The sequence below is a fragment of the Halichoerus grypus genome, chromosome 15 (genome assembly GCF_964656455.1).
Source record: "Halichoerus grypus chromosome 15, mHalGry1.hap1.1, whole genome shotgun sequence".
NCBI classification, from domain to species: Eukaryota; Metazoa; Chordata; class Mammalia; order Carnivora; family Phocidae; genus Halichoerus; species Halichoerus grypus.
In genome coordinates, this window is record NC_135726.1 from 26287106 (window position 1) to 26310049 (window position 22944).

The following is a 22944-nucleotide window of genomic DNA, read 5'->3' on the forward strand; positions in this document are numbered from 1 at the left end:
ACAAACCAAAGGAGGGACCCTACCACACCTGGGAGGGCCCCAGGGCCACGCCCCCTCCTAGGCCAGCCCCACCCCCACCCCAGACCCTCACTTCCCTCTGCTCCCATTCTCCAACGGGGTGGCTGAGCTCAGGCTAGGTGACCACCTCGGCTCGAGGTTCCCCCTGGCAGGGCGTTCCGGGCTGGCTAGGGAAAGCAGTGACTTCAGTTTGCAGGAATTCTTCTACAATAAAGGAGAATAAAAATTAAGCTAACCGCCTGCCCCCAGAGGCTGGAGGATGGAGGATGCCAAGGTCATGCCCACTCACTGCCTGGGGTGAGGCTCACATTCTTGCACCAGACCTGCTGGAGGGCCGTCCCTGCCCGCATGGCCCCACCTCCCCGCAGCTTCTGGTCTGGCCTAGTCCGTGGGCAACGACTCCCTCTGTGTACCCAGACGGGCCCTGGCCTGGTGGGGAGACCGAGGAAGGGGAGACGCAGAGAGTTCTCTGCTAGGATGGGAGGAAAAGGTCTGTCCGTGTGAAAGGACCCTGAGTCCTCCCCCAGAGCCTTATCCAGAGCCACCCACCCTGCAGCCTGCTCTGTCTGGCCCCAGACCATTCACTTAAGAGATCTCAGAGAGGCCAACGTACAGTCACGCAAGCAGACGTGAGCCCGGGCTTGAGTGTTCCTGCGTCCAAGCCTTTCCACACACGGGTCCTCCTCCCTGGGATGCCAGCTTTAAGCTGTGTCTGATGCCCCGGGCCTATCCCTTCTCTGGGACAGTCTCCTCATCTTTACCAAGTGGTAACTTGCCAGAAGCACTAGTTCCCAAGTTAGAGAAATACTGCAGGCCCTGCTCGGTCTTGTGTATTAGCATGTCAAAGGCTCTGATCAGTCCTGCAGAAAGAAAATCCAGAGCTTGGTTGGGCTTAGATTCCCAGACCACTGTGATGGTATGTCCTTTTTAGCATGGGCACCTGTTATCAACATGAGAAACAAGCTCTCAAAAATCTTGAGGCCACACAGTAAGAAACCTGTCAGCACCCTCCCTCCCAGCCTCCAGCCCCTCCCTGCCCCTCAGAGGCCATTAGCTACCATGAGATGGGCTTCGGGAGCCATTTAGACTGTGAAGTTCCCCCTGTCAACTCATCACCATCCTTGACACTTCCAGGCAAGAGGTCCCCGGGGGGAGCCTGAGGTATATGCGGCCCCATCCAACCTCCCTTCGGCCGGCGGGAGCAGCTCTTGGGGAAAGGGGCACTGCCAGCCCTGTCCCTAGCCTGGCCCTTCCATTAAAGTCAGCCAGAGCCAGCTGAGCCCTCAGCCTCTCCTCAAGCAGCTGGGACACTTAGAAGGCTGGAATTGAGAGGGAGGGAGGGAGGGAGGGAGGGAGGGATGGGCAGAGAAAGAGAAAGAAAGAGGCAATATGAGCATGCCAGAGCTTTTAGAAGCCGAGAATCAAAGCCTCTTAGAATTCAAGAATGGATTATAGGGACTTTGAACTTAAAAAGGGATCAGGAAGGGTCCCAGATCTGGCCCAGGCTGGGGTCGGGCTCAGGCGCCAGGGTTTTTCGGGAGCAGTTCAGGGGACCTGGTGTCAGCTCTATGCTCCTGGCACAGTGTGGGGCCTGCCCCCCTGCCCCAGTCTCCCCGCAGCCCTCTTCCCAAGGAGCTGCTGAGGCTGGGCTCCAGGACCCCAGGACACGCACCAGTCAGCACCTGCCCAGAGAATGCAGATGCCCAGAGCGGGGATGGCAGGAGTTAGATGTGCTCGGTCCAGAACTAACTCTGCAGCCAAGTGGCCCTGGGAACTTTTGGCCAGCCTGTCCCCTCTCTGAGCCTCAGTTTCCTTCTGTGGTAAGTGGATGACTATGATCCCTGTCCCCATCTGTCTTCTCTCTGGGCCAGGGCCTCTGGATGCTTCCAGGGAAGGGCAGGGCTTACACCCCAGGTGGCAGCGAGGAACAAAGAAGGTGCTAGGCCATCTCCTCCTCCTGGCCAGACTGTCTTCCCTCTCAAACCACAGGCAGACCTCAGCTGGCTGGATTAAGTGTCCCTTCCCCATCTGTGTTCCCACACTGCCCAAGGCCAGGCCTACAAGGTCAGCCCAGTTAGCACCCTGCTCTGGGGGCTGCAGATCAGCTACTCTGGACCTGGCCGAGTGCCCGTCTTTGGAGTATAAGACCCTCGTATTCCCAAAGCCAGCCACGAACCCTCCCTTTCTTTCCTCCTCCCCGGATCCCAGATCCCTGGCCCAGAGGTGCACGGGACACATGGCCAGGTGTCCTCCCCCCAAGAAAGCTGGGGGCCTGGGCAAGGCTGAGGCACCAGGCCCCTGCAGGGAAGGGCAGTGGAGGCACAGACCGGATTCCATCCAGCTCACTGAGCACACAGCACCGCCGTGTCCTCCAAGGCTATTTGCACCACCCCCCTCCCACCGAGGGCAGTGTGCTCACCCCCTCCAGCAACACAGCTAACATCGATTAAGCTCTGGGAAAATGCAAGACTCAATTCTAAGCTCTTTACACAAAGGAACACATTCATCCTCCCCAAAACCTTAAGAGACAAGTGCCATTATGCTCATTTAACAAATGAGGAAACTGAGTCCCCGGAAGGTAGAGCTACCCGATGGGGACTGCCCAGCCAGCCAGGGGTGCACACGAGATGCTACCCCAGGGCCCGGCTCCAGAACTGATGCTCTCGGTTTTGCGGCCCGTTTCCCCTTGACCTTACCTGACTGTTAGAAAGCCTTCTCTTTCAAACTCACAGGAAAGATGCTTCCAGATGTGTCTCCTTGGGGTTCCGAACACCCTTCCCCTGAGGGCCCAGGTGACCCCCGTGCCATGGCTCCTGAAAGCCAGGATTGCAGCCTCCCAACACCCCTCAGAGGCTTATCTTTATTCATTGACGGTGCAGCCCAGAGCTCGAGTGTGACTGAGGAGCCCTTACCCCCCAGCCACTTCCTTCTGGGGCCGCTGTTTGAATCCCCCTTAGCGTGGCATCTGTGCCTCTCCCCGGGTCCCTGGTGCCACCCAGCTCCCCCCCCAAACCCCATCCATCAGCTCCCCTAGCAGTGCTGGAGAGAAAGGGGAGATGGGGGAGAGGGATGGACCGAGAGAAGAAAGAGAGGGGGAAGGGGAGGGAGGTGGGAAGGAGCAGGGGTAGGGGAGGCAAAGGAGTGGGGGGAGAAGAAGGAAAAGGGAGGGGGTGGGGGGGGAGGGAAGCAGGGCCAGGAATGAGAGGGATGGCGGGAAGAAGGGAGGATTAGGGAAGTCATACCCGGGTTCCTCCTTTGTGGCATCGAGTGGACTCTAAGTACACAAAGCGCGTGAACGAGTGAGCGAAGGGCTGGCCCGTCTGCGGCTGCAGGCTGCTGGGGCGGTGGATGGGTTTCTGGGGAGGAGGACTTTGAAGCGGAGCCAGCCCAGCCCCTGCCCCCTCGCTGGAGCTTCAAACAAAGCGGGCAGCCGGGAAGACGGGCTGCAAGCCCCAGCCACCAGCCTGGGAGAAGGGGCGCAGGTGAGAGCAGCCCCTGGCAACCGTTGCCCTGGCAACCGTTGGCAGCTGCAGGAAGGGAGCTGCGTCACTGGCGGGCTCCGACCCAGCACCGCACAAGCGCCCTAACTTGTCCGGTACCCAAGTCTCCTGACTCAGATGCTGGCCGGGCCCAGCAAGGAGCCGGCAGGAGGAAGGGCAGGGTGGAGGACGGTGGGTTACGGAGAGCAGCGGGGGACACCTGCCTAAGTTTGTCAACATTGACTTTAAACCAAATCCTTTTAGGACCCGGCGGGGGCTACCCTTGTGACCAAAGATGCCTATCAGCAGCTGCTTTTGCCCCTGGAGGCTGCCAGCCTGTGGCTTTGACCTTGTCCCAGGCTGGACACCCCTCCAGCCCTCATTACTGGCCCTCACAAATACAGAACGTGCATCATACTTCCCTAGAAGCATTTTAGGGGGACACCTGCTCCAAGAAGCCTTCCTAGATTGCCACAGCCCACCAGGAATCTTCATTCTGAGTTATCCCTGGGGCTGGGGGGTTCCCCCGGCTTCCTCCCAGACAGTTCCCTGAGGGCCAAGAGTGGGTCAGATCCTCCTTTCCGTGCTGCAGAGGAAGTACCCGTGCGGAAAGGCAAGAGAACACAGGTAAAGCTTCTGAAACCCCCTCTATGTGCTAGGTACTACACTAGGCATTTTGGAAATCTATTTCTACCACTCTCCAAGGTTAGCCCTATTGAAGCTATCTTACAGATAAGGAAACAGAGGCTCGGGGAAGTGATGTGACTTGCTCAAGGCCACCTAGTTGGAACTTCAAGATCTCTCCTGAGACACGAAGACATCGAGACCAAACGTCCATCTGACGCTTGACAAATCCTGCCCCCCATCCAGTGCACATCCAAACTTTATTTGATCACCTCCAGGGACAGGGAGCTCACTTCCTCCCAAGAGGGCACAGCCCTCTGACCTCTAAGAAGTCCTTCATAGCCATTGAGTCAAAGGGGAGGGGACATCGAAGACATGGGGTGGCCTCCACGTGCCAGACAGGGCAGGGAAGAGAACCAGGGGCAGACGCCTCTGCCGGGGCCTATGGCTCCAGACCAGCAGCAGATCAGGAGACAGGGTGGCGCTGCTCAGGGGGCTAAGGGGCTAGGGTCTCAGCCAAGCAGCTATAAACACTTTCCCAGAACAAGTGGGGAACCCCCTTGGCAATCACACTCAAAGGGGACCGAGGGGCTTTGCAATGGTTTCTGGCAGAGGCCATGGGAAAGGCAGCAGGGGCTTGGGGCCAGGGGGACGCTGTGCCCACGCAGCCTCACACCTCCTCCCGCCCCCCCCTCCGGCCATGGACCGGAGCCAGCAGGCGGCTTCAGTCAGGACGCAGCTATTGTCTTGCTGCTGGCCCAGAGCTGTGTCCCATTCAGGCACTATTTTTGGCCCCCGGAGGAAGAGGAAAAGAAAGCAAAGAAAGGAGTTGCTGTTCTCGGTGGAACCTTCCCCCAGAAAGGATTCCAGGGCCTGCTGGGCCAGAGAAGGCAGTCACTGTTGGATCAGAAACTTCTATGCTTAAAAAGAGCTGGCAGGGGGCTGCAGTTCAGGGGAACCAGGGGAGGGCATGTGGGGCACCCCTGGCCTCTTACACACACTTGGTGCTCACTAACTGCAGGGACACACCGAGAAACAGAGGCACAACATCGCAGGTCCCACCCAACGTCGCCGAGCACTTGTAATGACAAAAATACTTACAATAGCTCACAGGTCATTGTTGTCCAGAGCCAAGTCTCTGCCAAAGACATTGACAATGCTCACGGCACTGCCGGCCAGAACGGAGTGTGGAACAAAAATGATGAGGCTCATTTTACAAATCACATAGCTGAGGCTCAGGGAGCAGCGTAACTGCCCAAATAACAAGCTAGTGACCCCACACACCCCCACCCCCACCCCGCCCCTGTCCTCCCCCGACCCACCCTGCTTTTACCAACTCCAGCACATTAGCCTCCTTTCTATCAGACACGCCTCAGGGCCTTTGCATGTGCTTTCCCTTCAACATAGCACATCCAGGAAAGAATGTTCCCTGATTGGTTTCTTCTCAGTCCTTATTTTGAATATCTCCTCCCCCAAGAATCCATCTATGATTAGCCAGCCAACATTATCCTCCCCATCATCACCCTCTTCCATGCCACCTTATCTTCTTAACTTTACAGCACTTAACGCTGTCTGAGATGACCCTCCAATATGCTTACTTATTTTCCATTTCTCAGCATTTACTGTCTGGCTCACCGCTTGTATTTCCTGTACTAGCTCTGTGTCTGGTCCATAGTAGATGCTGCATGACTGCTAGTTAAATACATGAATGAATGAGACAGAGCTGGGATTCTAACCCAGGTCAGACCGGCTCCAAGCCTCTTCCCAGTAGGAGCCAATTCCTGATGCTGTACTTTTGATCCAAAAGTGCTACTTGGGGCAGGGGGTTCCAGCACCGAGCCATCCTGACTCCCCAACCTCTGAGTAGTGGCTCAGGGGCATAAACATCTCTGCCAAGTGCTTGGCAAGAGAGGGACTCCCAAGACTGTGCACAGCTTGAGAGTAGGGATAGGACCCTAAATGCCAGCCTAGCATTTCCTCCAATACACAGCTGCCTGGTAAAGGCTCTGAAAAGTCCTGCAATGCAGAAGCCTGGGAGCCCAAGCCTTTCCTAAATCACTGGGACGGCAGACAGACATTCAAAGTTGCTAGATTAGATGATGTCTGAGATCCCATCTGAATTCGTGATCACGGAACCTGGGCTTTTCTCTTGACACGAAGGCCAAGTTACTACCCCCAGGCCTCTTGACAACCTTCTCCTATGGCCCAGGGCTAAGAGGGGACCCAGGGAGGAATTTGCCATGAAGGTGGGACCCATTCCCACTGCTGCAAATGCTAAACTTCTATCTGGACTCCTGTGGGCCCCCCCAAGGTGCAGTGGGGAGGGGAAACCATACATGTCTGTGGCCAGGGAGGATCCTGGGGTCTAGGAAGCTGAGGGTAAGCATATCCCAAGGGCCAGCATGCAGAGACTCACAAGGCAGCTGGAGCAGGGAAAGGAACCACGTGCGAACACAGACCATATGGAGCGCACCTAACCTCCCGTAATGCGTGTGCCCGCCCACTCTATGAGGGTGGCACTATTATGCCCATTTTACAGCTGAGAAAACAGGCTCAACGGGGAGAGAAGCTGCTTGCTCAGGGCTACACAGCTGGTAACTGGACCCCAATCCAGTTCTGTACACTCCTTTGCCTGCGCTGTACCCCCTGCTCTGCATGACACCCCCTGCCCTGGACTCTCCAGGACACGGAGAGGAAGCGTCCGCCACTCTCGGGAGGTGGATAGGCAGGTCCACGAGGCTGCCCTGCACCCGAGGCCTCGCAGCCCAGGAACAGGGGCTGGGCCCCTTCACCTCTACACCCACGGGGGCTGTGAACACTTCTACCCACCCCGGACGGCAGTTACTGAGGCTCCCAGCTCTGCGGGAGAGCGAACCCGAGGGCCGGAGCTGAGGCATGCTGGCACCTGCAGCATCTCTGTGCGGAAGCACCGGCCAGCCTCCCAAGGACGGCTAGAGACGGGCACCGCTCCCCCGCCTGGCTCCCCCTCCGCCAGGCCAGGCACCAGGACCTCGGCATCCTTGGCTCCCAGCCCGGGAGCTGGCGAGCAGTCCCCGCCCGTCTGGTCTGGGCTGTGCGCAGAGGTGGCAGAGCCCAAGAGGGCGTGGCAGGTGCGCCACAGACGTAGGATAAATACAGATTTGAGGAAACCGTGTGAGGATTCCTCCCGGCCCTGCCCACTGCGCACGGCTCTCGCCAGGCTCCATCACATGCAGGTGTGTGGGAGGGGGAAGCGCCACAGGGCCAGGAACACCCCTGCCCAGGCACGGGTCCATTGGATAGGGACAGCAAGGGGCAACGTCAGCTCCCTGATGACTTGGGGTGCATGTGCCCCCTTCCTGACCCCTCCATCACACCCTCCAGTCCACTCCCGCCCCATCCCCGATCCCTGATCCCCAGTCTGATCCCCGTGTGCCTTCCACCCAGCCCACTGGATGATTGGGAGGCCAGTGGGAGCCTCCCAAAGATGCCACTGGATGGCGCTAATGGTGGAAGTCCGGGCACGGTGACAGGCAAGGCTGTGGAGCTCCCACCTGCCCCCTCAAACATCGCCTGATGCCATTCAGATGACCAGCGGGCTGGCTGCTCAGGGGCTCAATGCCTGGGGACAATGTGGGACTTGGGCACCTCTCCCACTCAGGGCCAGAAAAGCTCGGGGCTGGAAGGAGCCGTGAAGAACCCCACCTGCTGCTCAAGTTCCCTCTACAATTCCCTGCCAAACTTAAACACTTGCAGGGATGGGAAGCTCACTCCCTCAAATGGGAGCAGCTGTCTGTGGTGCCATGGCCTGGGTTCAGGCCTGGGTTCAGGCCCCCACTGACTGTCCAGGGAACCTCAGATCTGCTTCCTCATCTGTGAAATGTAGATAAGGATTCAAATCTCCAAAGGCCAGCAGCACCCGAGACTGAATGACGGTCTTTGTAGGCAGTGAAACTATAGGTACTAGAGGTGGGGGGGGGGGTTGTTTATGAGTCTCTCCAAGGGTTTGGCACATGGCCAGATGGTGACAGAGCCTGAGGAGCAGTGGGCAGAGGGTGCCAGGCCAAACATGACTCAGTTGCTCCAGCTAGCCCCTGGGGCTCACCCCTCACATTTGTCACCATGAAGACAGGTGGGTCTAGACAGTTGTCCCCCCACCACAGGGTCAGAGACCCAGGGTGCTAACCACAGAGTGCACCCTGAGAGCCATACTTGTCCGGGGACCCAGAGGGGGTCAGCCACCCAGCGCAGGCGAGGGGCCAAGAAGCCAAGGAAACTCAGCCCAGCAGAGAAGCAACCAGAGAGTGCTGCCCAAGGAAACAAGCCCAACTTGAACTCAGGCCTCCCCTGCAGGCCCAGGACAATGGCCAAGCGGGTCAGGACTTGGGTCACAGAGAGGAGAAGGAGGGAGCCCCATTCTTGAAGAACTCCATCCCAGCAGATCAAGACCCCATTGGATGGGAGTGTCCAAGGGCCCGCATGGGCTCTGGGGGGCCTGGTGCCTTTCCCAGTGACGGCATGGGAGCACAAAGCGAATGCTCCTGGATAAACTCATGCTGCTTCCTGAGGTCTTGGTGGTGGCCCAGATCAGTGGCAATGACAATATCACTTATGGTGTGCTCACTTAACCTTCTCAAGGGACCATTACCAGCGTCACTTTAAAGATGAAGGAAACAAGGCACAGAGAGGCTCATACACCTGTCCAAGTTCACACAGTTAATAGAGCTGGGACAGAACCAGACAGCCCAGTGCCACCACCTTGGGCTGCCTCTCCCGGGGGCACAGCCAAGCTGGGTGATGAAGGAGCAAAGGTCTGGGACAGCTCAGCGTGGGGCTCTTCTGCTCATGGGGCCCTAGGCGGGCAGCTGTCTCCCCTAATCCCCCACAGGGTCTCATAGAGATATTAGAGACTTAGGTGTCCTCATCCCCATTTTACAGCCTAAGTAATGAGGCTTTGATTGAGCTGCTTGTTCAAGGTCACTGTTCCAGGATTTGAACCTAGTTCTAACTCAGCCACCACGTGACCCTGAAGACAAAATCTTCAGCCCGGGTTTAGAGAAGACCTCTCAAAGCTGCACCATGAGCTACGTACACACTTCCCACGCAGGGGTTGCTCCAGATACCAGCAACCACCCTGCCCGGGGGTGGGACGCTCATCTCTGTGTATCGTGGGGACACTGAGGTCCAGGCGGGTGACAACCTGGGGCCCCTGGGGCCCTCTGCTTTCCTGCGTGGGCCTTGAAGGACAAAGCCAGGGCTTCTGGGAGGGGGAAGGCAGAGACCTGAGGACGGGGCAGAGAGGCCTGAGAGGTGGCTCGAGTCTCTAATCGTTGCTTATCTGGAGTTCACTGAAGTGGCCCTGAGCCCGGGGGGGTGGGGAGCCGGGCTAGAGCCATTAGCTGCAGGGAGCCCGAGCAGGGCTGGCTTCCGCAGCGAGCCCCCCCCCACCCCGGCCGCCTCCCTGTAATGTAGAGCCCTGTCCACTGATGCCTAGAAGCTCTGCCAGCTTCTCTGGGGCTCAGCCTTTATCTCTGCCTGCCTGGAACTGCCACGCGTACCACAAACTATCTGAGCCTGAGCCTGAGCCTGCAGCAGCTCAGGAGCCTGATGCCCACCCCATGACCTTCCCACCAAAGCGCCACTCAGGCGGGAGGGGGAGGGCGAGGTCCTGCCAGAGCCCAAGTGGCCCCAGCTCTCCACAGGGGGGAGGCAGGATGAAGCCCCCCCCACCCCCTGGGTTGTCTCTGGGCCTCAGCGCCTCCGTCTGCCCGATGTGGAGATCTTAGGATAAAGACTAACTTACACGGCGCAGCCCTGCTCTGCCTGCTTTCCTGCAATCACTCCTTCGTGTTTACAACAGCCGCCCAACGGCGACACTACTGTTACCCACCTTTTCCAGATGAGGACACTGAGGCAGACGCCCACGTTCACACCACCAGAGATGAACAAAGCCAGGGTTCTCCGCAGGCAGACGGGCCTTGCTGTCTCCGTGGGTCCTGACACCCTAGTAGAGCACGGGCTCGGCAGGGGCAGGGCTGGGGTCGAGACAAGGGCGCACGCTCTCTGGCACCCAGCACGGAGCCTGGCCTGGCCCGGGGGCCCCCTCCCGACTGAGGGGGCCGGGAGAGCACGGTGGGCAAGATCGCAGACTCTGGAGCCCCAAAGACAAGCAGTTCCTCATGGGTAAGCCTCCCGTGCCTCAGTGTCCTCGTCTCTCAAGTGGACACATCAGGAGCACCTTCCTCGCGGGAACGAAGGGGTGTGCAAAGCGCTGAGCCCAGGGCCCAGCAGGGTCTGAGGGCAGGGGAGCTCCAGGATGTTCTAGCTCAGGCCAAGCCCCCGGGGAACCAGGGAGAGTTTGGGGCTTGAGGGGCAGGCTGGCCCCGGGCAGGGGTCAGAAATTGTGTGTCCCGAGCTCCTCCCACGCCCTTGGCCCCTCTCCCCGGCAGTCCAGACCTGACCCCAGAATCTGCGGGACTCCCCGAGGGCCTCAAGGAACTCCCGGTGAGGCATGAGGACCAGACGGGCAGAGGGTAAGCCCGGAGGGGTTCGAGGCCCAGCCAGCCCCTCCGCACTGTCTGAGAGGCCCCTTTGTGCCAGCCCTGCCCCACTCCCCACTTGCCATCTGCCTGGTCCCTCGGCTCCTGGTTCCCTGACTGCTGTTTGCTCACGTGACGCCCCATCTGCTGGGAATCAGAAGGCAGGGTCTGGGGGTGCCAGGCCCGACATCCCCACTGCCTCCTCCATGCCCTGCCCCTGACTCTTCACCCCTGCCCTGTAGGAGCCCACCTGTGCCTGCATCCCTGGGAGGGGCCCCGCCCTCACCCCCACACGCAGCTCTGCCGAGGACCGAGGGAGCTGTGGCCCGGCTCAGCGGGAGCACGGAGCACGGCCCACGAGGCCCCCTTCATGGCTGAGCCTGCCTCCCCCTCCCGTCTTTGTCACGCCGGGCCCCGCTAGGAAGGCGATCCCCCCAGCACACAGACCCTGCCTCTTTCAGCTGCCCTCCCTTCAGCCGGGCGGCCATCTCCCCCTCTGTCCCCACAGCCATGAAGCTGCCTTCCAAGCACGAGTGAGCGATGAACCCCACAGCCTGGGCTTTGGGCAGCCAGGCCACCCCGTCACAGCCTTACCCTCTCCATCTTGCGGGGGTCACCCGGCACCCGGCTGACCTGGCTGCTGGCCTCAATGCCATCCCTCCGCCTGCAGAGCGGAGTGAGACCTGCCGGCTGGGCGCTCCAGACCCCATACAGTGACCCATGGCAGGTCTCCAGTGCCATCACCTGCCCCATCTCCCCGCTCTCGTCCTTCCCAAACCTTTTCCATGCGGTGGCCTCTGCCCAAAACGCCCCTCACCCCATCTTCATATATGTGCATCCACCCTCTCTCCCCTCCCCACCGGTCTCTAAGCTCAGCCGGGTCCTCCCAGCTCAGAAAGCTCTTCCCCTCTACGAGCAACATTATGTCACTCCTCAGCTTCAGATCCTCACTGTCTCATTTAGCGGTGTCCCTGACAAGGCGGGGTGTCGCAGCCAGGCTGACCAGCCCCCGTCCAGTGGCCCAGGACCCTGAAGCCCGCATCGGCAGCGCGCGCAGGCTGCCTCGCACAGCGTCTCCCCCGGACTCTCCCCAACAGGCTGTGCCCGGACTGGTGTCCTTCACAAGCTGACACTCTTGCAGCCAAGCCCCAGGGCCACAGGAGACAGGACAGCTAGCATCACCCCTACACACCCATTTCGCAGCTGGGACAACTGAGGCCCAGAGAGAGAGAGGCAAGGCAAAGTGCTTTGACTGAGGTGGATCTGTATCTCAGATCCCCGGGGTCCTTGCAGCCAAGGGGGAGTACGTCTGTCCCCCAAACTAGTCCAACCTCTGGACACTGGCAGGGGAGTTCCCACAGGACCCTGGCCTGGGCTCTGGGGAACCAACTCAGCAGCTGGTGGCTCTCACTGACAGGAGAGGCTTCTTCCCACTCAGTCTCCAACCCCAAGAAAGCGCCTCTGCCCTCAGGGTACCCACAGTGAGGGGGCAGGAGCTTGGCTCAGTCTGGGCCACCCAGGAGTTCTAAGACACCTTAATTGTCTCATTCATTGCCCCCCCCCCCCAGGATATCAGGCACACAGAAGGCACTCAATAAGTGCTTGCATGAATAACTTCCTTGGCCCTCTGGAGACACAAAGGCTCTTCCGACCCACCCCACCAAGCAGGATGGGAGTTGGGGTGGAGGGGTGAGAGGTGCCTGTCTCAATATAGGCACCCCCCCAACCCTCCTCAGTAAAACGAGCACCAGTCCCTCCTGTGGGGCCACGGGAGACCCCCGCTCAGTCCCGCAGGAAGGAGGCTGGTTGGGGAAGAGGAGAGAAGAGGAAGCAGTAGACCCCCCTCGCTGGAGCAGGGCGGGCACTGCGGTAGCGCCTGGGGAGAAATTCCTATCAGTGCCACACAGATAGGAGCACCGGGGTGGTGGTTAGCGGGCAGGGGGCTCCGGCTGCGGCTTCTGCTCCCCTATCTATCTGCCCCTACTCCCCTGCACTCTCTCTCAGACCCCACGGCTGGGACCGCAGTGGCCTGTGTGGTGAGGAGCCAGACTGCCCTTGACTCACTTGGGCACCCTGGACCCAGCCCTGGGCATCTGTGGACAAAGCCCTTCCTCCCCCAGGCTGGACCCTGGCCCTTTACTGCTAGACTGGATACATGACTTGGGAGCCTCAGTTCCCCCATCTGTGTAGTGGGAGCAGGAGCGGACCAGAGAGCAGACCCCAGTTTGCTGGACCTCGTGACTATACCACCCTGAGTCTCAGTTTCTCTGGTAACAAATGACTAGTGGCTCTGAGAGATTCCAGCCTCTGGGGCCCCATCCCCTTCTGAGCCACCTCCCTGTCCATCCTGGCCAACCCTGGAGACCCCACACCACATAGTCCATCGGGGCTGGCTGCCACCGAGAGACCTCCCAATTCCAGCCTACCCTCCACCACACACACCGCATCCTTCCTCCTTCCCGCTGTCACACCCTTGATCTGGTACCTGGTGCCGGTGGAAGGTCCTATGTGGGGCCAGGCTGCTGGAATGCCTTTCACGATTCACCTCGGAGGCTTCACCCAGCCACCGGGGTCCGGGTGCCCCCAGTGGGCGGGCTGGTGAGCGTGGGAGGCTCCCAGCTCCTCTCTTGTGGCAGAGCAAGGCGGGCAGGGAGCTGCGGAGGCGGCAGCGTGTGTTTGCGGGGGGGACGCCCCCTCCTGCCCCAGCCGGGCTCCTCCCTCTTCCCTAGCTTGGCTGGGATGACGGGACCTTACGTGAGTCACGGATTTCTCAGAGGGAGGCTGGGAGGGGGCAGGGCCAAGAAAGCTCTGGCAGTGACCCTGGGGGATGCCCATGACTCAGCGCTGGGCAAGGGGGCACATCAGCCTCACCACCCATCCAGGCAGACAGGTGCCAGGCTCCGTGGACAGACAGCCCCTGCTGGGGATAACTCTGCCTCCCCGCCCTCCATCTGTCGCTTCCCCCCACCCCCGGGGCTCTTCTCCCCCAAGTTCCCGCAGAGAAACCAGGGTTGCCACGGCGACAGGCCCCTCAGATGCTGCCTCCCCCCCACGCCAGGCCCAGGCGACAACTGCCCCTTCCTGAAGGAGAGTCCAGCCTCCTTGGCAGCAGACAGGAGCCGGCGCTGACCGGCAGAGCGGAAAGCACTGGAGAAGGGGGGGCGGGGGTGTCAAGTGGCTTGGCATGTGGCCACGCAGAACTGACCACCTGACCGCCTGACCTTGAGCTCTCCTTGAGCCTCAGTTGTCACAGCAAAGGGACCTATCTCAATGCTCCCCAAGTTTCAACAATCCAAGACTCCCGTTCCAGATTCTGAGACCCCGGGGGTACATCTGCTGGGCCAAAGGGGAAACTGAGGCCCAGGTGAAGAACCATTCCCAGTGGCTTCCAAAAGCCCAAAGAGAGAAATTTGGAAATGGGCTAATGCCCAATGCATTCCCTTCTGGCCACTGGCCTCTGTCAGAGGCTCCCTCCCACTGCTAAGGTTCATAGCCACCCTGAGAGTCCGGGAGCTCCAGACGGCTCACAGCCCACCCTGCAGGCCTGGAGCTCCCTGTCTTCCCTCATCCCTACCCGATTCCCAAGTCAAAGGTGCCGTAGGAATTTCACAATATAATGAGGGTAAGTGATGACAGCAACAATAATAACAATAATGATTACATTTACTGACTATTTACTGCATTCCAGAATCTTCCCTCCCACCATCACCATAGCACCACAGGGCAGGGGTGAGGAGGAAAACATGTTGCTCAGGCCAGTGCCCGGCACTTGATGAGCCCTCAATAAATATTCGCTGTGAATGTGGTGATGAAGAGGGGAGAGCAAAAGGCAGAGAAATGCAGCTCAGAGAAGGGAATTCACGTGCCCAAGGTCACCCAGCTGGGAAGTGGCACAGTTGGGATGGAGGCCCAGGGAGGTCTGGCTCCACACAGTGCTCCTGACCACTCATGAATCCAGCCTCCCCGGACCCCTGGCATGGGGCCTGGGCACATCAGATGCTCAGGGCACTGCAGACCCCTTCTCTCGTGCAAGGATCTGCATTCTAGAAAAGGGACATGGAAAAGTCCCCTGATGCCACATGAATAGAAGCTTTTTAGGCAGTCTAGGAGGCCAGAGGTCCGCTGTGGGTGAGATGTACCCCTCACCCGCCTACACAGATCAAGCCACAGGGAGAAAGGCAATAAAGTGAATGGTGAAGGGCAGGGAGGCCCCCAGGCCAGAGCTTCCAGGAAGCAGTGCTGTGCTCTCCAAGCGATCAGCCCCCCAGGCGGGCTGTGGCCGATGCCCGCGGCAGGCGGGCACTGTGGGCACTTGGCCCGTGTCTGGCCCACTGTTCCCTCCCAGGGCCACAGTGGGCACTCGCTCGTTGCCAGGGCTGGAGGGGCCAGTTCGTGCTGGGGGGCCAGGAAACAATGGAGCGGAAGTGAGTTATCCAAAAAGGATGTGGTGTCCCTGACATGCAATGTTCCTGAGCAAGTTACCGCCTCTAAGCCTCAGTTTCTCCAAGGTCTGTCCTTCAGGTCCAGGCCAGCTGGCAGCCGGGGCGGCGTCAGCTGTCCCCCGGGGTGCAAGCCAGCAGGAAGCAGTCCCTCCCAATACCCCCCCCCCACAGAGGGTGCGGACCAGCCCCTCACAGGTGGAGTGTTGGAGGCACCACTCTCTCTGCAGGACATCTGAGCAAAGGACACAGAAGCCTGGAGCCAGGCCCCTCGGGCCACCTGGGAAAGGCCTATGCACTGGACTGGCCCAGGACGGAGATAACTTGCCAAGCTCTGCCCGCCCTGTCACCGTCGGGCTTCTCAGAGACCTGCTACGTGCTGGGCACCGTGCCAGGCTCCAGGGCAGGGGTGGACAGCGGGCCCACCCAGCCCTGAGTTGGGCTCACATGAGGGTGACACTGGGAGTCAATTACTGGCATTGCAGAGCTCCCAGAGTGCTCTGGGGGTCACAAATGAGAAACCCAATAAATTACTATTCATCACAATAACACCTATTATTAGTACTAATAACAGGACTGGTAAGAGCTGCTGTGTCCATAGGGTTCCCTGTGCAGGATGCTCTGTTTTAGATGGATTGTTCTCATTTCATCCCCCCAAACCTGTGGGCTGGGTCCCACTGGTATTTTAGAGACACAAAGTAATTCAGCAAGAGAAACCCTGGTTTGGACTCGGGGGCTTACGCCAACAACGTGAGTGGGCTGGGTAGAGGGGCGGTCCAGTGGGGCAGTGGAGAACATAGAGGCAGAGGGAGAGATTGGGGGGGAGACTTTGGTCCAAGAACCCGAAGCAGGGCTAGCACCCCCTTGCCCACGTGTGAAGGTGAGGGGCATGAAGAAATGTCAGAAACTGTCCTGAAGCATGGGGGGCGTGGGAGGGGGTGCAGATCTGGGAGGCAGGGAAGAGGCTGCCCTTGGGTACAGTGGAATGGGGGGGCCCCTGTGAATGAGGGAACCTTCCAACAGGCCTGGAAACACATTGCCGGGCTCAGGGCTGAAGGGCTGGGTCCAGACAGGGAAAGCACCCCAGGGCAGTGTGAGCCAGCCTTGAAGACAGTGAAGAGCTGTGCCCTCCTGTGGGAAGGGTCACGGGCAACCACTGGCTGCCTGGAGGTGGGTTTTTATTGGACAAGAGCACTTCAAGTCCACACGTGTCCCTTTGCGAGCTGAGGGGTCTTGTAAAGCACTGAGCACCACGCCGGGCACACAGTAGGTGGGTACAAATATTGGCCAGTGTCACTGTGGTTATCATAAAGTCAACAAAGGCCTGGCCCTCCACAGTTTGCAAAGTCCTTTCTTTTTTTTTCTTCTTTTTTTTAAAGATTTTATTTATTTGTCAGAGCATGAGAGAGCACAAGCGGGGGGAGGGGCAGAGGGAGAGGGAAATGCAGACTCCCCGCTGAGCAGGGAGCCCAGTGTGGGGCTCGATCCCAGGACCCTGAGATCATGACCTGAGACGAAGGCAGACGCTTAACGACTGAGCCACCCAGGCAACCCGGCAAAGTCCTTCCATGTCCAGTATCTCCTCTACAAAACAGTGATGACTGTTCCCATTTAACAGAGATGAAAACTGAGGCTCGAAAAGAGAAGCTTCCCAAAGGCTCACGGCACATCAGCACCCGAGCCAGGACTTGAACCTGGGTCCTGGGATCCAGACCACGTGCTTTGCGGCCAGACACCTCCGGTTCATTCCCATGGGAAAGCCTCCTGGCCACAGGCGCGGGGGCAGCTGTGGCCCCATGATAACACCATCTCTCGTCACAGCCGCCCCAGGGCCCGGCGTGGATGGTGTTGCCCATATGACTCAGCCTCTCTCACAAAGGGAGCTGTGTGCCCCGTGCCCTAAGCCTGCCTCCCCCACCCACTGCTCATCCCCCGGCTGGAGAAGGAACAAGGAGCCCGACATATCCAAGACTTGGGAGAACACGGGGCCCCGTGGGCCATTAAAATGGGACAAGTCTAATGGAGATTCAAGCCCAGACTTGGGGTGTAGCAGGTTGGTGCCAACTCCAAGGATGGACTGCAAGGCCAGGCAAACAGGAGGGCGGAGACCACGAGGTCCACGCCTGTTTTTCTGAGACCTTATTTGGAGCTCCAAGAACAGACTGGACCCAGTTGGCTCCCTTAGGGGTGAAGCTGAGGCAGGTGCACATTGCACAAACATGCAACCCACATTTACCTGCATCACATTTCAAAAGCTCTGGAGCTTGTGGTCAGGGCTCCTGTGTCTACACCTGTCCCAGCACTGGCCCCTCTCTCCACCCCTCCCCCCTGAAGGTTTGAGACAGAGTCCATGCACCCCTATTGAGCACTACGTGGCAGGCAAGTGACTTTCATTCCCCCCCCCCCCACCCACCGCACAATTCTGCCAAGGAGGCCTTGTCGCATTTGCTGGGGGAAGAGACTGAGGGTCGGAGAGGGAAGGGAGCCAGCCCAAGGTCACACAGGATTTGAGCCAGGATCTAACTTCAAGGCCTTGAAACTCCCCCAGTACCACTTTCCTGGTTCCAGTGGCATCTTGACCTCATACAAACAAGAAGTGGCCTTGGGCCCAGCACAGACAGGCAGGCAGACAGACATCCCCCCTGTTCCTGTCCTGCTGGGAGGAGACCACTACAGAATGTAAGTCCTCACAGAGTTCAGGCTGGCTGGGCATCCAAGGACCACCCCTGCTGACCTCCCCAGGAGGCAGGCACACCTGGGTGGCCAGCTGCCTGAGATAGAAGGTAGACAGAGCTGCCACCCCCTCTTTCCAGGCATGACGGAATGTCTGACCTCAGCCCAGCCCCCAGCTGCACTCGGCAGGAGATTAGATCCAGCCAGAGCAGGCCTGGAAGGTCATTCTGGCCACACTCCTGTCTCTCAGCCATCAGAAGCCCCTGAGCCCCAGGGCAAGGATGGGCCCACCAAAGATGGACCACAAGCTCTCTCCCCACCCCCACTTTCATGCCGGCGAGGCTGGGCCACTCTTGCCATGGGAAACAGGTGCAGGGACAGGCATCTGGAGGCCTGGGTTCCTCAGGGGAGGTCCTAGCCATCTGTGAACATCAGGTCCCCCTTTGTAGCTCAGGGGATTGGAGCTAGGTGGGCTGGGTGGCGCCTTCCCACTTGGCCTCTGGAGCCCGAAGTATAGCTGGGAGGACCGCTCCACCCAAGGGGCCCCGAGGTACCCTGCTCAGGCCTGGGGGAGACCCAGTGACCGGGAGGCTCCAAACTGCCCCTCGCCCCACCTAGACTCCCCCCCCCCCGCCCAGCATGGCCCTAGAGTCCTTCAAATAGCTCCGCATGGGACCTGACACCACATTGTCCAGCTCTGAGCTTTCTGTGCTGGGTGTCCCCAGGTCTGAAATGGGGACACCAGGCCTGTCTCACCAGCAGAGCAATAACAGGGGCTCTTACATACTTCAACGGGAGGGGGGGGGGGCCGTGCGCAGAGGAGACTTCTAACTCCTCCTCCCCGTTCAGACAGGAGGGCTGGGACAGGCCACCAAGCCGATGTCTCCATGGTCGCGCCCCTTCTGTCAGCAACTCCCTGGGCCCTGGACTCTGAGGTTTGGATGGCACCCAGACTTAGGCCAGAGGCCTCTGGTCCAGCAGTGGGGTATTGTAGCGCCCCCGCCGAGGGAGGCAAACGAGGCCCAGAGAGGTGGGGTGACTACCCGTCGGGCGGCACAGCAGTGTACAAAGGCGGCAGGACTTGCTTTGACTCACAGGGACAAGGTACCACCTCATTTGACTGCCAGAGTGTCCCCAGAGCCCCGGATCTCGACTTTGACCTCCCCCGTGTGCCCCACCCCTCCTCCCCCACACCTGCCTATCGGTGCCCAGCAGAGCGCAGGCGCCGATGGCAGGAGGGGAGAGGGGGCCCCTTTCCTCACCCGGGACTCCAGCGGCCACCACTTCTCTCTCAGGGAAAGAAAGAGCCGTGGAAAGCCCGCAGAGCACCCGGGCTCCGGCCCCAGGAGACACCCCAACAGCTTCCAGAAGCACTGCCTTCTGCACGTGCCTCTGTCCCAGCAGCCGGGGTCTCCCCCTAAGTGCGGGGGCGCAGATGGCTCGGGAGGCATAATGGAGCGGCAATGACAGCCACTCACTAGCAGGGGCTAATTAACAGAGGGAACGTGGGGGGCCCATTTTGCTGCCCACACACCCCAAGGGAGCCAAGTTGGTAAGGGCAGAGCTGGCCAGAGGCCAGGTTCCTCCCACCTCCGGCCACCCACATCTGTCTGGCTGGCTGGCACGTGGGGCTGGAGGACCAGGAGGGCTGTGCCCCTTGGTGGCGGGGGACACCGCTGCTCCGGTTCCTGTTCTCACACCGTGGCCCTTGCCCAGCCCCCTCGGGGTGCAGACAGGGAAAGCACCCAGGGAAGGAAGCTCCCAGGCCTTTCCCTCCATGATGGCTCTCCAATCCCGGTGTGTCCTCGGCCACCAAGTAGCAGTCTCATCACAGAGACCTGAGGGACTTGGGGAAAGGCTAAGAATCCTGTGCTAGCCAGACAGGGCCGGCATGCCCCCAGGCCTGGGCCCTGTCCCCTCTGCTCAGCTGACCAAGGCAGGCTGTCTTTCTCTTCCTTGTCAAAAGTCAAACAACCTGGGTCAACCTGCTCCCAAACCGGTTTCCCTCGGGATCCAAGGAGGAAACAGGCTCTGGGTGCTGGGGGACAAAACAGGCAGAGGCCGGGTGCCTGTCTCCTGCCTCCCCATCCAAGCCCTGGGGCTCGCAGCCCCACCTTGGTCCTCAACCTTACGCAGTCTCCCGCACTGCCCCCCGCCAGCCTCCCTGTGCCAAAACGACCAGCCCACACTCAGAGCAGCAAGGGGGAACCCCAGGACAGCCAGGGCCTCCAAACCTGCCCAGAACCCTGAGCAGACCAAGGGCCGGGCCTCCCACATGCCCTCAGAGCATGGAACTAGACCTGAGAGCCTGCCAAGGTCAAATGGGCCAGGCTGGGAGTCTAACTTTGCCAAATTTTCCTGCCCCGTCCTCCACCATAAACAGCGAACAGCGACTTCTTACCTCCGAGTCTCGGCAGACCCCTGGCCGGACCCTGCTTCCTCCCCTTCTACCTCCTCCCAGGGCTCACGGGCACCCAGCCTGAGCTTGTCTGGGCAGGCTGTCCCAGGTAAGGCTCCGCCTGCCTGTCTTGAATTTCCGGCTGGCTGCCACCTCCCTCTCTCATTCCCGGATTTCTCTGCAGGGCCTGCCCTGGCCCCCCTGGGTGCTGAGTGCCCCGCACCCTCGGCCTCAGCCCTCCATGGGTTTTCAGCACCTCCACCCAATGCGTGGGCTGGCCCGCCCGTGGGCCCTGGATGAGCCTGGGGGAGTCACTGTTCGGGGGTACTGGCCCGCCCTACGTAATCACCACCTCTGTGAGTGGCTCCCCGAGCTCAGGCCCCACCTGAAGCCTGGGCCCAGGCTTACCTGGCTACAGGGAAAACAAGTCAGCAGCCCCAGAGCTGGCGGAGGTCGGCGGTAAGGTGGTGCTGCACGGGGATGGGGAATGGGGTACCCAGTCTCTACCCTCAGAACCTCCAGCCTCCTGCAGGACACAAAGCAGGAACTGAGACAGACAAAAGGTGGGCACAGGGACGGGAGTTTCGTCCTAAGGAGGGGTTGGGGGCAGGTACCCCCAGGGGGTGTAGAGGCAAGTAGTCCAGACAGGCTCTGCCCCATCCCAGAGGCTCCCATGGGGGCCCTGGGCACACCCCTCCCAGCCTGCTCCTGGACCACTGGCCCCCAGCCCTGCCTGGCCAGACCTTGCCTCACCCCTTGGCCTCACCTCAGACCAGCAGTTCTCCAGGGAGGGGTCTTCTCAAAGTTCTAACAGCCAGGAACCCCCTCCCCCACGTGGCTTCTGATCCCAGCCCCCACCCCCAGTATCCCCAGTCCTGACATCTGAGACACCCCTCCTTCCAAGAGGCCGTCCAGGCGTGGATTCATTCAACAAAGTCTGTATCCTGTGCCGCTGTGGGCCACCCTGTGCCCTGGGAACCTCTCCTCACCTCTCCCTAGCCCATGTGTCCCCCACAGCCCCCTGGGCTCCCCCTTACCTGGGACCCATTCCCCAGTGTCAGAATTCTTCCTTTCTTGTCTGTGTGCCCTGCCAGGTCACCAAACCCAAGCCCCAGCACAGGGCCTAGTGTAGAGAAATCCTGGGTGACTTGTGGGTGACAGAGGAAATGTGGGAAGACAAAAGGGGTGACGGGCGGGTGGGAAAACGGACAGGTGAAGGACTCAGCCATACATTTAGCGCATGCTGATCAGGGGCCTATTGCGTGCCGGGCACTGGGGATGCAGCAGTAAACAAAACACAAAAATCTCTGCCCTCTTAGAGCTGGAGGCGGAGATAGATAATTAATTAATAAGCCAATAAATATGAAATACATCCAGTGGTAAGAACTACAGAGCAAAGTAAAGCAAGCGGAGGAGAAAGAGACAGAAGAGAAGGTTTGGTTTCTGTCCTCTCTGAGCACAGACCGGATGTGGCAAGGGAGGCAGACTGCATGATGTTTGGAGTGAGGGCATTCCAGGTGGCCTGGACAGCACATGCAAAGGCCCGGTGGTGGGTGGGCACTTGGTGTGCCTAAGGAACAAGGAGGAGGTGGGCAGAGCTGAACCAAAAAGTCAAGGTAGACATGAGGGAGGTGAAGGAAGGATGGACAGACAGATGGACAACAAGGGAACAGGGTGGAGCCGGGTCTACAGACGTGTTGGAGAACACCAATCCCAAGGGAGGACCTATCTATTGGCCACAGCTCAGACCTACTGGAGTTGCGGGTCCCCAGATCACCCCCAAGCCCTGTTCCCCTGGCAAATTGCCAAGGGCTATATGGCCTCTGCTCTGCCCACGGGCATGCACGCCCGCTCGGCTCAGCAGGAAGCTGTGGGCCCCCTCCGCCCATGGGCTGAGCACAGGGCACCCCAGGGAGACCAACAGGCCTGCAGGAAGACAGCCTGACTCTTAAAGCCCCAGGGTTTCCCCCAGGGCCCTGAGAGCTGCCCCGGTGACCCTGACCTGAGATGCCACCCACCCTGATAAGGACCCCGGGGGAGTCCCAGTTCGTGACTCCTGTGCTCCCAACACCCATGCTCCATCCCACCCCCCCCACCCCACTCTGCCCCCAGGGCCCCTGGCAGTGATACAATCACCAAGCTCCGAGGGGAGGTCCACCCTCATTCCCCGGGGCTCTGGGCGGTTGCTTAACCTCTCTGTGCCTTAGGTCATCTCTTAAATGAGGACAGCTGCCTTCGCCCGGCTTGCCTTCCAGAGGAAAAGGGGTGGGATCAGCAATGTGCCCTGCCAGGGAACGTATCTGTGAGCTATCTGTGGAGCATTTGCAGGCCTGGGGGCTTGGTCTCCAGGAGCCCCCCTCCTCCACCATCCAGGACTCCTCACTCCACCCTATGAGATAGGAGACACTTTTTAATGCAGGTTTTACAGGTAAAGGTGGGAGGTGGGGGTTGGGAGTGCTAGGTAACACATCTGAGGTCATACCCAGGAGGTCTGATCCAGGACTGGGGCCCTTTGTCTGTCCCCGGGTACGCCCAGCCTCCCTTTGCTCCCCACCCCCCAGCCCTGCTCAGTGAGGAGCCTCAGGAAACGCAGAATCCTTTATCTGGATAGGAGGGAAGTGTGGAGGGGCATGAAGGGCCCCCAGCTCTGACCTCTCCCGCTCTTTCTCTGGGACCACAGGCTCAGCCTCCACACTCCCTCTTAGAGAGAATGCTGCCCACAAAGTCAAGAAGTGAGCTCCCCATCTCCAGGGGGACCCAAGGAGGAGCTCAGCTGGGGTGTCACAGAGAAAACA

The 22944-nt window shown here is 59.8% G+C and overlaps 1 protein-coding gene across 4 annotated transcripts in view; it reads right to left on the bottom strand.

Moving 5' to 3' along the window:
• Positions 1-20265, bottom strand: part of ADGRG1 (adhesion G protein-coupled receptor G1) — a 37214-nt gene extending 16949 nt beyond the window's left edge. The window contains exon 1 of one of the 4 annotated variants that reach the window (XM_078062801.1): positions 20153-20265. The gene's annotated coding sequence lies outside the window, so the exon portion shown is untranslated. Of the gene's footprint in view, positions 1-2714; positions 2955-3260; positions 3489-13124; positions 13362-20152 lie in introns of those variants that run through there. The other 3 variants (XM_036117528.2, XM_036117529.2, XM_036117530.2) reach the window with 3 other exon arrangements.
• Between the last annotated feature and the right edge of the window lie 2679 nt (positions 20266-22944).